Here is a 15,564-nt window from a genome sequence, read left to right on the forward strand (position 1 = left end):
AATGTTGGATTCTCTAAACCGACTGGGGGCAAACTGGAAGTTTTGCAGTTCGATTCACACAAACTGAATTATGTTCATTATTCCCAAACATGCTTCCTTGAACTTCGCAGATATAACAATACCGAGTTCAGAGTTTCCTGTGGCTTGTTTACAAATAAAGGTATCTCGATAAAAACCAAGCTCTGTGTTATTTTTTTGAGAAACGAAAACATGGAATGAGCTCATATTAAAGCCTTACAAAGGATTGTAAAGGGAAATTTAAAAGGAGGAAACTTGATTATATAATGAAATCCAGCAGTAATCAATTTTACCTTCAATATCTTGCTTTTGTTTTCAAAATGCTAAATAAACAATACATAATGCATCCCTCATCAGCCAAACCATGGAGGCTCTGTGCTCAAATAACAGGAAACATATTCAATTTTCCTAACAGAAGACAGTTCATTAAGCTGTGCCACATCAAATAAAACTTTAATTTCTCCAGCATCAGAGTCGCAATGAAAGCAATTGAAGAAGATGAGCCATATGGTACTTCTATCAGCAAACACATATTGCTCATTCCCCCAAAGTTTTCTAATTCTGCTCCCCAGACCTGTGTAATATAGATAATGTGCTCCGAGAGCAGCAACCATGAGCTATCTAGTGTACACTTCTAATACTGTATTTAATGGGAAATAATGAATCATAAAAGCCTGGAGAAGACGGCTTTTGCTAACCTAAATCTCAGCTGTAATTTCATTGTTCTGCGCCTAAGATGCTGTTCGTCCTTTCCAAACAACAGCAGTGGAACATAATTATGCTGCTTCAAACCTGGGCTTTGAAAAAGCATCCCTAATATAACCAAGTTTCTGTTAACTCCTGAAATCCTGAATTTAATGATGCACTGACTCAGACGTGGAGATAACCGAGCATGTGTCATTTTAAAGCCCAAACAGGCATTTTCTCCTTCTTCTCTCTGGCCAGACTGCTCCATGCGTTTATGTTCCCTCCTCCACCCCCTTCTCCAACCCCCAGCCCGTGCAACAGGAGTGGCATGATTAAAAATGAGGAGATTTTCTTGTTATTAGCAAATTTGACATTTGCCTGATGAAATGCACATAAAATGTGAAAGCTACACAGTACTCAGAAGAAATGTCTCCACTCCAGTGCAAGCCACCGAGATGAAATAATTTAGGCAAAGGCGATGTAAAGATCATCGTACGTCTCTGCTGCAGAATGCTAGGATTGTATTATAAATGAAAGAACCAAATCTTGCCAAGCTTTGAGAGCAATAGTATTTTGACACGTGGGACGTGTATAGTGTTTCTTCTCTCACCTCGAGTGCTTTGATTATTAACCTAAACATCAGACGTATGTCCAAATGCGGCAGTTCCCGTGTCCTGGGTCCAGGCTGTCTCTGGCAAGATCTTGGGGCTGGGGTGCCTAATTCCTTTCTAGAGGAAAAAATGTTCCTTTTTGCCCTAAATAGGTTGATGATTTTAGCTCTTCCATTTTTTGAAAGCTCATCAAATCAATATTTTACCAACACAACGCTAATTTAAAACGCTATCAAATAACACCGCAGATACATATTGAAAACATATTTTAATGGTTTTGTTTGTTTTGGCATCATATGAACCAAGGGCGATTAAATTAAAAAGAGACTTTTAAAAGTTAGCGATTGCTTTTTTAAAGCTTATTAAAATCAGCATGTTACATGCCTGTCTCTGAATTAGCTCTACACACTTGATTGCCATCATTAAAACTAGTTGTTTGGGTGCTGCTCTGTGATGGTTCAAACCCTTCCTCAAAGCCGAGTCTTACCAGTTATTAACTTGAAATCTCTTTCCATTGAAATTAAAAAAAAAAAAAAAATCATTCCAGCCAGTGGAAGAAACAAGTCCCCAGAAAGTGAAATGGCACAGTGAGACGGCAACATTAAACCCCGAAAAGACCAACAGGTAAAATAACTACAACAACATCTTAAAACACACTCAAGGAAAAAAAAAATCACAACAACACAGAAGCAGTCCATTGATTATATTTCATGAATGCCTTAAAACAAATGTTTAAACAGTTTTCTGAAACAGCGCAGAAAACCTCTGCATGCTCCACTGGCTCGCAATGACAATGGTCTATTGCAATGTAAAACACGCTGGAGGATAAAAAGGTGCTTTTTGTTACCATTTTATCAAAGCTGTTCATCTTCGAGCTGCAGGCAGCATTTTGCTGGAATTGCAGATATTTCTCTGTCCAGGCTCCTTTGTTTGTGCATCTCATTTGCATATATTTATCTCCAGCTGAGGGTGCTTTCTGCTCATTAAGGCCTCCCTTCCCATTATTTCATAAGCCAGCTGCTAAGAGGGATTTCACCTGTGGTGACTGAGAAAAGAGGGGTGCAAAACTAAATTCTTCATAAAAAGGAAATCTTCTGAGTCTCTTCCCCTATAAATGGGCACCATTTGTGTTAAACAGCCTCTTGTCATGATAGATGCCTCCCGAGGTCAGGGGTTAAAGTTGATTTGAAGGTCAGCAGTAAAACAACAGACAAACCAGACGCCAAACTGGTTCCTTAGCTGTCGGTGGGAGCTGTGGTACAAACAGGTCTTGAACCTTTTTCAACCTCTAATAAAACAGGGGATGAATCTGAAGTGGATCAACCAGGCCCCTGAGGCAGCGGCACAGAAAAACACAAATAATATCAATATCAGGCAGCCACAGGAAACAATGGGGCATTTCTCCATACGACATGCATGCTGCTATTGTTTCAAGGGCTGGGGAATTAATTCCACTTATTTATTTAAGGCGTGTCAACTCACTGCCTAAACCTGTTTCAGTGTCAAGATGAATAAAACTTTTATGGCTCATAAAATAGAGCCATTCATCTCAATGTTCTTTGTGGTGCGTGTTTTTTTTTTTTTTTTCCCCTGGTATACTGAGCTAGGTCTCTGCTCCTAAATGATTACGTCTGAACCCACTGTTGCTGGGATCCACACCATATTGGAAGAAAAAAATGATTTCACCGGCAAGTAGACCTCAACAGGAATGACAAGGAAAGCATTTTGGCTATGATGCAATTGTCTCCAAGTTCCTCCTAAATACTCCTCGTGCGCTTGCATCCGCTTTGAGCGTGCATTATTTACAAAGCACAAGTTTCATTATTTTAGAGGAGAGAAAAGTTCAAACATAAGAGCAATAAAAAAATTAGTTTCCCAGGCTAGTACAGATTTCATTTTACTGCAGAAATGCAACCTTGGAAGGGTAGCCCTTCCAGTCACCACCCTCCCCCTAAGTTTTCACTGTTACATAGTCAGCTTGTACCCAAGTAATAATCCAATGCCTTCTTTAGCTCCAAAGCTTTGACTTTTATGTGTAATTTTCTACATAAAATTCCAAACCTAAATGGAAAGGAAAATGCATGCAAGTGCATTTTGTATTTTAAGTTTTTTCAAAGTTCAGTTGTAGAATTAACTTTACTTTTGATATCAGACTCATGAGTTGAATAATCATATACATTAGTATCACACAAGTTAACAAACACGTTAACATTTATGAAATGCCACACACAGTGTTAAACACACACCCATTTTCTCATGTAGTTATTGGTAATAATTCAATCCAACTCACAGAAACCTAAGCAGAATGGGCTATGATAATAACCCTCTTCCTTACTCAGAACACATCTTAGCTAGAACACAAAATTCCGATCAAACAATCTCATCATCCCTGCAGATGCTTTCATAGGTAACATCACGGGAATATGATTGCTCTACATGAAAAGGAGCAGAAAAGACACAATTTGATGGTGTTTCACAAATTCTCCAATCACAGCTTGACCCGTGAATGGGACAGTCTTTTGCTCTATTGCATGTAAATGGATTTGTGGATGAACCCCTTATGATGCTGCCCCAGCCACTTTGCTTCTGGGGCCTCCCGTGAATATGGTACTTATGATACCACATTATTTCTCCTTGAGTCAGTTGGTACATCAGCTTTTCCCCCAGACTCCGGTTTCTCTAGCAAGTAATTTCTTTGAGAATAGCTCAAACAGAAGTTGTGCTTTCACATTTTGCCTGGGCACACAAGACCCTCCTGAGTAGGAAGGTTCAGTTCTTGGGTGCCAAGCATGACTCGAGATTCAGCGGCTCTGAAACTCCAACTGGACCTGGTGCATGTGCCAGCGGCTTTGCGTAGGGACGGCCCATTTACCAGCCCTGTTGGAGCATGAAACTGCTTTCAAGTGGCCAGCAGGCCCTGAGAAAAATATTTCAACTCAGAGTTGATTGGGGTTTGGTAATCTCTGTCAATGTGTTCTCGTTTAAGCATGGAGCGGGAGATTTTTCTTCTATAACCAATTACAGTTTAAAAAATGCAAGTAGTCTTGCTTCACACAAGGAGCGCAACTCGTGGTCAGAGAAAATTTCCAACTTATTAAATGTTGTTTATATCCTCATCTTTGTAGACTCTCTGCCTTCCCAAAGCGTTCTATGGTTCCCTCTGTATCTGATGCACTCAGTTTCCTTCGGACCTTCCATGTTAAATCCTACCCCACTCCTACCCTCCCCCCAGCCTAGAACCTCCAAGTAACTAGACCAAAGCAAAAATACACAGTTGACTCCCCGCCCCACGTCTGCACCCGTATCTCTCGTTTTTCTTTTACTCTAATCTAATCGCTAATTCTTAAGCTTGGCCAAATAGTTAAAAATGTTAAGTGCTAGCAAAGCCTTTTACCTCCCCCTCCTATCTGTCTCTGTTTATGGAATGAGCCCAGTTTCCTCCTCTTCTCCTTCAGCCCGGGGTCCTCAGGTCAGAACACTGTAAATACACCCGGCTCTGGCCCGACCCATAAATCTGAGCAAAGGGCAGGCTTATATATTCAGATAAGCGTGAGTGAGGGTGGGGGCATGGAGGGAGCGGGATCCAGGAGAATCTGATACTTCACAGCCATGTTCAGAGAAGAGGATTAAAAGGGTCGAGAATCTTTAGTGGTGAAGCAAAAAGGATTTTTGTCTCAAAACATGTCTCCTTATTTCTAATGGATGAGTTGGTCCTGTTTCTTCTCTGCTTCTCTCCCTTTTCTTTCTTTTCTTTTCTTTTTTTTTTAACGTTGTCCACATTGCTAATTTTCATATCCTTACCAGCATATTATCTTAGAGGCACTCACACTAAACAATATATTCCACTTATTTCCAATGTCTCTTTTTCCTCGTAAGTGTATTGGTTTGTGTTTTGAACTTACTGCTGTGTGTGTGTGAGCTGGAGTCACTTTCCCAGAAGCTGTTCTCTACTGTAATTTTTCAAACCCAAGGTCTTTCACTTAAATAACCACGTTGTTAGTCACCACATTGAATCCCAAAGAAAAACATGTCTGAAGAAGTTGGAAATGACAGAGTGATAAATAAATGGCTGCGTATCCTTCAGTCTTCAACGCTTTGACTGTATTCCCAAGCCGAAGTCTTTTCTGTTGGATTTTAGACCTCAGGACTGTCTGTGACCCCTGCAAGACCATCATCCTCCATGGGAGATGTGGCCCTTGTGAACACGGACACCATCACAATAGAAAATCCTGAGCAAGGGGACCCTGACTTTCTATCGTTCTTCTGCCCCTGTTCTCTTTTATGCGCAAGGAGTCATGCCACCGATCTGCCTTTGTCACTTGAGACTGGGAAAAGGTGGCACTGAATGTGTTTTCATCACTATTTTATATTTTATCACGTACACATACATTTTTTTTTTATCTGATTTCTCCAGGTTTTGCTTTTGGCTCATAGATAACTGATTAAAAAAAAAAAAAAAAGGTTAATTCATGTTCCTCCAAAGAGTCTCTTTTCTTGAGTGGCAAAAATTCCATGTAGGTAAGAGAATTTTGTGGGAAAAATTGTCAAGAGAGTGATTGGGCTGGTAGCCCAGAGTGTTTTTGGCACTCGAGCCTCATCTTCAACAAATCCTTGAAATAATAATGATGACAACCATAATATCACCATTTATGGAGCACTTCCTTTTGGACAGCAACATGCTAGGTGCTTTAGATATATATTAATTTTCATCCTATGACAATGTGGCAAATGGAGTATTGGCAGTCTCCATTTATAAATGAAGAACTCTGGTTTGAAAAGTGAAGAAACATCCAGAACACACATCAAGCCCAGGATCTGAATGTGAGGCTGGCCCCAGAGCTGTTTCTTCTGAGCCACCTCTCAGGGCCTCCTGTTCTGTGTCTTTAGGGTGAAGGTTTCAGGTGGAACGGTGTCTTTTTAGCAGCAATATTCCGTGTCCTGGTTGATTTTTCTCCAGCCCTCATCTCTCCTGATACTGGGTCTTGGTATTTTCGACGGTCCTGGTGCCTTGGCCTCACTTTCACGGTCCTTTGGGCCACATGACTGAGACTAGACTCGTTAATCCCTCACCTGATCTGCTTCCTCTCCAAGATCCATCCATGGTTTCCTGGGAGCCCCCTCCACTCTATTCAGCAGTCCAAGCTGAGGGCTTTCTGCCTGTCCCCACTCCCTCCCGCTTCACCTAACCTCGATGGCCATCCAGCTTGGCAGAGCAGAGGCAAGTGGACGGCCATTACAGTCCCTCTCTGGGTGTGAACTCTGGCTCCTGTTGCCAGCTGTGCAGCACTGGGTAAGTTACTTTCTTCCTCTGTGCCACGATGGTCTCATCTATAAAATGGGTCCGGAAATAGCACTTATTTTATAAGTGAGACTCTTTGTTTTGCTTGACTGAACTGCTAAAATAGTCTTCAGGCTGTTTTCTCTGTAGCCAGCCTCTACCTTCTGTAATCTGGCCTCCTTGTTTCACCAGAGCTATCATTGATACTCTTCTGCTTAAAAATCTTTTTTTTTTTTTTAAGATTTTATTTATTTATTTGACAGAGAGAGATCACAAGTAGGCAGAGAGGCAGGCAGAGAGAGAGAGAAGGAAGCAGGCTCCCTGCTGAGCAGAGAGCCAGATGAGGGGCTTGATCCCAGGACGCCGGGATCATGACCCAAGCTGAAGGCAGAGGTTTTAACCCACTGAGCCACCCAGGCGCCCCTGCTTAAAAATCTTTAATAAGACCTCCTGTTTCCCTCAAGTCTAACCACTGAGTCAGGCAAATTGGCCTGCCCAATTGGCCTTTCCAGGGTCTCCTGCCACTTGGCCTTTCCACCATGACCCCCTAAGCAATTTGTGCTCTGGCAGCAAAAAATCATACATGTTATATGCTTCTATGCCTCCAGACTTTTGGCCGTGCTGCACGCTCTACCAGGCATGCCCTTCCTCTCCTCTTGCATCTAGGGACGTGTACTCATCTTCCATTGCTCCGTTTGAAAGTCACTATTTTTAGGGCAGCATAAATGGATCTGTTTCACCTCTAGAGCACATTCCCCTGTTGGAGAACCCAATACGTTGACTGGTGATTATATGCGCTGTAATTACTTGTCTTCCACTAGGTCGTGGACCCCTGTGGGCAGAGACGACGTCTTTTTCAACCTGATACTTTTTGTTCTGGAGCTTTGCATAGAGACTACATTTAGATTAATATATGAAATACCATTCTTCACTCCTAAAAAATGACTTAAAGTAAATGAGAATGAAATGCCTGTAATGCTAACTAGTTGAATTAACTCTTGTGAGCTTAAGATGATAAAGACAGTGAACTCATAACAAAATTAAATTAAAAACTCAAGGGCAATTATATTGTTCTTACCGTCTCTGAGATAAAACCATCGTGTTATCCCCCCAATACACTATTACATGTTACGATTTTCCGACACCTTAAGGAAATCTGATAATGAAAATTCTTTAAGACATCATTGAGGTCTCTCTATTTGATACAGTGTTTCATTAGAAAAGGAGCCAGATTCTTCCCTTACTCTAAGCATAGCATTTCTTGGGGGGCAACGTATTAGTGATCATGATCATAGGTTCTGGAGCCAGAATGCCCGGTTTTAAATCCTGGTGCTGCGGCTTATAAGCTATGTAACTGTTGGAAATGATTTTCTTATTTTTTCAGGGCTTGTTTTGTAATCTGTAAAATGGGTATCATAATAACATCTACTGTAGAAAGTGGTTATGAGGGTCCAATGACTTCAGTATCCATGAACTTGGATGGGTATCTAGCAGGGGACTTATAATAGATACTCAATAAATGTGCTCTGTTATCTGGTTGGTGTTGATAAGAGAGGCACCTGGAATCCTTTTAGTGAGGGGTATTTCATCATGGGGAATAGTAGAGAGAGATGGGAGAGCCTTGAGAGGTTGTGAGAGTTGACCCATTCACCTGTGCAAGGACGAGTTATCCATACGACGTTTTTCCAACACCTAAGCCAAGTTGACACTGAATTTCAACATTTTACACAAGGAGCTAGACCTAGGATCAAAGCCTGGTTTTAATTTAGCAATTAGGGCTGTTGGTTCCAGAGATGTCCTGCCCGGGTTGGAACCTAGCTCCATGATACGCTGGTTGTGTAAGCTTGGGCAAATGTTTTCATTTCTGTAAGTTTTTCTACTTTGGCAAATGAAGGTGGGGGGAAAGTTCACCTTCCATCTGGTGTGAGCATTAAATGAAAACGAAATCACTGGACATGCTTATCACGGTGCCTGGCATATGGGGAGTGCTTAGTATGTGCTAACCACTACTTCCTTGCTGAAGGTATGTACAGTGTGGTTTAAATATTTACTTCATGGTGAAATATACCATGCCTATGGAAGAGTGTAAAAACATTTCCACAGATGAAAAAAAAATTGGGTGAACACCTATATTCTCTTTCGTCTCAGGAGGTTACTGCTCTCCTGAATTTTGGCTCTTCATATACTTGCTTATTTCTTCCTTTCAGTTCATATAAATGTACCTCTTAACAATACGTTCCTTGTTTTTATCTTTCAGGAACTTTATATTAATGGATTGTAGTATAATCTATTCCTTGTCTTGCCTTTTGCTTGCAACAGATGTGACTGGATTGATGTGAACAACTCTACTTCCTTCAGTTTCACAGCTGCATAGCATTTTATTATACCAATACCCCACAATTTATTTTATTTTATTTTTTTCTATTAAGGGCATCTGGGCTGTTATTCATTGATTGCGATTACAAACACTGCTGCCCAGAGCATTCTTATCCATGAGCCCTGGTACACACACTTAAGACTGAAAAGTTCTAGGAGGTTAAATCCAAGAGTGGAGTTGCTCAGTAGTAGGTTATGTGAATATTCAAATTTACCAGGTAATGGTAAACTCTTTTCTACATAGAGGCTCATGAAAGAAATTTTTGACAGAAGATTATTACATACACATTTTGGGTCTTCACAAAAATCACTCTATGTCATAGTCAGTCTCTCAGATTTTTCTGGTTTCAACCTAAAAACCAAATAAACCCTTTTCTCTTAGTATTCACAGCTTTGTGTGGTCCTCTCCCACACTGCACTGACCTTAGTCTGTGTGACCAAGAGAATCGAGTAAGAGTGATGGTATGATTAAGTTACATGAGACTGTAGCTCTGTTTGGGGGTATGCTCTATCTTTCTCTTGCTTTTGGGTCTCTCCCTTTGGGGGAAGGAGCTGTTATGTTGTGAGTACTACTATGGAGAGGCCCAGGAGGTAAGAAAGAGAGGCCTCCACCCAACAGCTAGTAAGGAACTGTGGCCTACTGACCGCCATGTTAGTGGGCTTAGAAGTGAATCTGAGATGGCTGCTGGTTGATAGTCTGGCGAGAACTTCATGAGACACCTTGACCAGAAGTGCTCAGTGACGCTGCACTTGACACACACAAAACTGTGTGAGACTAGAAATGTCTGTCTAAGCAAAGTTTGGGAGTGAATTGTTATACAGCAAACATAACTAATACATTTTCTATTAAAGAGGCAAAACTTTAAGTCCCCTTAAAGAGTTTGTGAAATAAAGCAGGGTATTAAAACAGGCCGAAGTGCTTACAGATCTAGGGGTTATTAAATTAGTCATGTAAAAAACACCAAAAAGGTGGGAAACCAAGGCTAAGTTATCACTTATAACCTGTAAAAACACGGATCAAGTGTCTTCAAACTATTTTTTTAATTTTGATTTATAATTATTGAGTCCTTTAGATGTTTGTATAAGTTATTCTGAATGCAAAACATTCATTATAACACAATACTAAAATAATAGAAGTCATCTAAATATATGAAAATAAGAAACATAGTCAAGTAATATATCCACTCGATAGAGTATTATGAAAAAATGAAAAACTTCGTTAAAAAAAGGAATGACCTGTTCCCAACATAATGTTAAATTGAGAGAAGGATACACTGTACAACCAGGATAAAACCAATTATACAGAGACTTAAACAATAAAAGTGGGCATTTCTCAGATGGATTATGTGGGATTCTGTTTCCTGCTCTAAACTTTTTCTGGACATTGTAAGTTCTAACAAGCACGTGTTATTATTTTATTACTAGGGAATACATTTAACACCTGGAAAATTCTTCTATTTTTTTTTTTTTTTAAGATTTTATTTATTTATTTGTCAGAAAGAGAGCACAAGCAGGGGGAGTGGCAGGCAGAGTGAAAATCAGGCTTCCCATTGAGCAAGAGGCCTGATGCGGGACTACATCCCAAGACCCTGGAATCATGACTTGAGCTGAAAGCAGACTCCCAACCGACTGAGCCACCCAGGTGTTCTGGAAAAAATTATTCTTGATTAACTTTCAGCAGCACAAAGAAACAAAGACTATAATTTCTACCTTCAAATTGGAAAAAAAAAATTATCAGATAGATACCAGCCACAGAGCATCTGCAAAGATCCTGGTTGCTGCTTCAGGTTGTCTTCTGGCTAAATCATCTTGGTCTTTGGACAAAATCATGGTTTGCTATCTTCTTATAGTTGCTGATGCTTTCGATTTTTCTTATACAAATGAATGTAATCTATCTGTTGTTTTGTTGACATCAGAGGTTCTGGAGAAGGAATCAGAGGTTGCATTTATGGAATCTCTAAAATTTCATGTGACTATAGTTCATATTCTTCGGTTTTTGCTCATGAAATTGGGAGGAGGAAGGAGGAGGTAGATGAAATCTCATGGAAGGGCAACACGGAGGTGAGGGCTGCCTGAGACCTTTTTAAATTCAGAAGGGTGTTTATCCTATGGTGACTTCATTAGGTCATGGGGTCTATGGTCATAGCCTAAAAAATGATGCCTTGTGACAGAAAAAAATCTGAAAATTTATTTTGATGTTAAAAAGTATTTTGATAAACCATGACCTGAGCCAAAGGCAGAGAGGCCTTAACCCACTGAGCCACCGAGGCACCCCAAATTTAAAAAATCTTAAGTCTTTGAATAGACTAAAAATAACTTTTCTTTTTAAAAAAATATTTCTGCCAATTAAATAAAACTTGGAAAAGACCTTGAGATACAGGATTTAATTTGAAAGAATTCGCCAAATTCCCATCACTTAGGAAGAACTGCTCCAACATTTTGGCACGTTTCTTCTCATATTTATATTCTTTCTATGCATTTCCATTGCATCCTGGGCTCCTAGACTTTATGCTTTCTTGTGACTGCTTCTTCCCATGATGACAGTAGCTCTGTCTTTCTGTCTAACCATCCTTTTCTCAGTGCTTAGAGTATGGTAGGTACTTAACAAAAGTTGAATGACTAAATTGTTTGGACAATACCAGGAAAAAATAAGAGCCATGAGCAGTAAAGGAAGCTTCAGGTTTAAAAGGAAAATATCATGGCTTCTAGGTTTATCTGAACAATAGTACTGAAATCACATTTGCTTCCCAAAAGAAGGAATTATTTTGTTTTATCGTGTACAAAATACTGATGACAAATATTTCAGGCAGTAAGAAAAAAATATTACCAGTTACGGCAAGCACTGGAAATTTATAATTTGGTGACTTCATAAAGATCTAATCAATCCCACATCACGTTTCCAAGCATTATTTTATTAAGCACTCCATTTATAGGGAATCTCGTAGCCAGAATTTATTGTTTGTTTAGATTTTTCCAATGCCCTCATCACTGAGGTCCTTGGTTGCATGTGTAGAAGATTAAGAGATACAATAAACTCAGAAGAATAGACCAAGCAGCACATACTAGATAAGGCCAGAGTAAATAAATATGTCTCTTTCTAAGTCCTGGAGTTCAGCAAGAATAAAAACAAATTCTTCCATGTAAAATAAGTAGAATTTTCATAGGGAAGATACATTGACATTAAATTGATCTGCACGTGCCCACGTTAAATAGCTATTTAATCTATAAGTCAGGATTCAGAATTATTTTATATCTCACAATTATACTTTTGGAAGGAATATGGACTATAAGGAAGTACACCCAAGAAATTAAAAGTAAAATTCACGAAGGTGTGGATTAAGGACAAGGCCTTTGTTTCCAACTCAGAACAAATGACTTTAAAGATCCTATTTGAGTCGGCCCTTCCTAAATTCACAAGAACAAAATCCAGCCAAATCCAATTCTTGTTACTGTCAGATTAAAAGCCAGGTTCCATGGGTTCAATGTCTAGTTGTATGACGGCGGACGACTTGCTCAATCTCCTTGTGCCTCAGTTTCTCACCTATCGCGTGGGGACAGTAAGAGTATCCATCTCACTGTGGTATTGTGAGAATCCCGAGTTAACGTGTGTCCAGTTCTGAGAAGGATGACCTGCACGGGGTAAGTGGTGTGTAAATATGAGCTGCAATTATTATTAGACAGTGAAACAAAACACTTGCCTTTTGTTACGTGTGGTCTCATCTTTTTACTTAACAAGAGAACACCTTGGTCCGGCTCTCCAGCTTGAGTCTTTCTCTCATTCTTATCTTCGGTTCCTCCTTTCCAAGAATGTTTCTCTCGCTCCCGTGTTGGCCAAATCTGATCTCTTTGGACTTAACCACTTATAAGGTAGAAGGCTACAGTAGGCGAGGGCCAGAAATGGCTCCAGAATCATTCCTTTGGAAACTGGTGTTTTTGCATTTCCCGACATTCTAGAGTTAGTTGTTGCACTTGAGAAGACCTGATGCCCTTTTTAGAAATCTGTTAAGAAAATATGCGCCATCTCCTCAAACGCTTGTCTTCTTAAAATGAAGCTCTTCAAATATGGCGTTGGTAGGTTTCAGAGTGGAGGAATTGAGTACCTCATATGGTTATCATGTCAAAACAGAGATTACAAGAAACACACTCTATGTGAGGATCATTGTTGACATGTCTGTGCAGAGAGAAACTGAATATAATTTTTTCTTTCCTGGGTGATCTGACATGAGAAACCTGTTGTCCATCTCAGTGCTTCTTCCCCTGCCACCTCCTCCATGGCAACAGCAATAGCACGCAGTGGGCAGAGTCCCAGGCTTAGCAGGAGCTGATGCCCTGGCGTTGTACCTGCCATTGCAGACCGTATCACGCAGACCATCTGCTTCGGTTCCCGAGATGGCAGTGGCTGTGGCTGCATAGTGCCAGCTGGACCACCGTGCCTGCATCAAAACAGGGACCAGGCTCAGGCGGCATTGTGAGGTCCCTCCCACTTCTTCAGTGCTTGAGTCCGTTGACTTACTTTACTGGGAGGACATTGTAACCTCTCTTACCAATCACAAAAGCTTTACCATCCAGCGTTCCAGCAAAGAAATCTCCCACTGTGGACTCTCTTCTGGATTATTTGCCTTCATCTGTGGGACTGGAAAGCCTCTTAAAGAGGAACATTTCTCTCCTGCGGCCAAGGCTCTCCATATCTTTCTAAATGCCGTTGGAATCATGTTAACTTCCCTGCATAAAATCTTTCAACTGCTCTTCCTTGAGAACAGGGTAGTATAACAGTATTTACATGGCACCCATGACCCATGGTGGGCCCCAGGGGTACCCTGGCCTCTGGACCTAAGAAGCTCAATGTTCCCCTTGTTGGCCATCTTCTCTCTTCCCCATGCGTTGCCTTTGGATGGACCATTTCCTCTGAAGTTAACATGCTTCTCTGCTCTCTCTGCTTCAATGGAGTCATCTTGTCCTCTAAGAAGCCTGTCATGAACCTCTAAGGTGGACCAAATGCCCTCTCCTCTGCCCATCTGCTCATTGTTTCCCATTGCAGCATTTGCCGTGCTGTGGTGTATCTGTCTTTTGGTGTTTGTGTTGCCCACTAGTCTGGAACCTTTTTTTAAAAAAAGATTTTATTTATTTATTTGACACACAGAGAAAGAGAGAGAGAGAGAGAGAGAGAGCTCACATGTAGGCAGAGCAGCAGGCAAAGGGAGAGAAAGAGGGAGAAACCCGATGTGAGACTTAATCCCAGGACCCTGGGATCCTGACCTGAGCTGAAGGCAAACACTTAACCAACTGAGGCACCCAGGTGCCCCTAGTCTAGAAGCTTTTGAGGACAGGGACTGGATCTTTCATTTTGGCAATTCCGCCATTCAATCCAGAGCCTCATATAGAATAATAGGGTCAATACACGATCACCAAACAAGTAAATGAATAAATCCTTAATTTCCAAGATCTTCTGTATATAATTAAGGATACCATAAATGTAGAGATTATAATTAGGTTGGTATATGGCTGGTGGAGAACTGTTCCCAAAAAACTTAGCGAGGGCAGGCCTAAACCAGACAACAAGCACATGACGATTTATAAGAATGTGAGCTACGATGCAAAAGCTACTGAACCCAGGCAGGACTCCTTCAACAGGTCATCCACCCAAATGATTCAGCTTTGAAACTGATGAGGTGTGAAATCCTGCTTTTTTGGACTAAGAAGTTCATTACACTAATGCAAGTAGTGGGAAGAAAGCTTGTCTGAAAGTGACCCCAAATAAGTCACTATTTATTGAGCATCTACTTACTTATCTCTTGGGCTCTTTGATTGGATGTTTTAAATTCATAGCCTCATTTAGTTCAGCTCTCACAATGTCTCTAAGAAGGAGGTAATCATAGCCTTATTTTGTAAACAAGGAGACTGAGGCTAAGGAGGGTTGATCAATGTGCCAAAGGCCACACTGCTTTGAAGAGGTAGCAGTGACTGGGCTGCTTCAAAGACTATGGATCAAAGAAGGAGCACCTCACTTCTTCTGTACTGGGCGCTGATGTTAAGATGGTCATAGACAAACCAGACTGCCTTCTGAGAGGGGAAGCTGTTGAGGATTTAGAGGTGACAATCACACCTTCCTTTGACTTCTCTGATTTATGAATCAAGCGAGGAACACAAGAAGTCAGATAGAGATCTAGATTCAAGATTTTTCAGAGGAAATGTGAGTTGTGATTAGATAGACATGTGAATCCTGTACCCCCAAACCAAGAGGCACATGTAGATTCCAGAACCATAGGCCTAAGCTTGCCACATGCCGCCTAAGCTTGCCACATGCAGGGGAAAAATCAAACTCTGCCCGTGGTTTTAAAGTAGAAGGTCCTGTGAAGACTTAGCCTTGAATGCTCAGTGAAGCCTCCTGGATTCATCTATCAGTCTGACCAGTGTGACTCCACATCTCCTCAGAGAACTAGAAAGCAAAAGAATCAAGTCCTTGCCCCCTCCCTCGGCCAGAAAGCGAACTGACTTTTCAATGTGACCAAAGCAGGGAAAGGACTGGTGTGATGGTTCCTTTTGTGTGTCAGCTTGGCCAAGCTATGGTGTCCAGTCGTTCGGTCAAACACCTGT

The sequence above is a fragment of the Mustela putorius genome, unplaced genomic scaffold (assembly GCF_011764305.1).
Source record: "Mustela putorius furo isolate JIRA1106 unplaced genomic scaffold, ASM1176430v1.1 tig00000224_pilon_pilon_pilon, whole genome shotgun sequence".
In the NCBI taxonomy this organism is placed as follows: Eukaryota; Metazoa; Chordata; class Mammalia; order Carnivora; family Mustelidae; genus Mustela; species Mustela putorius.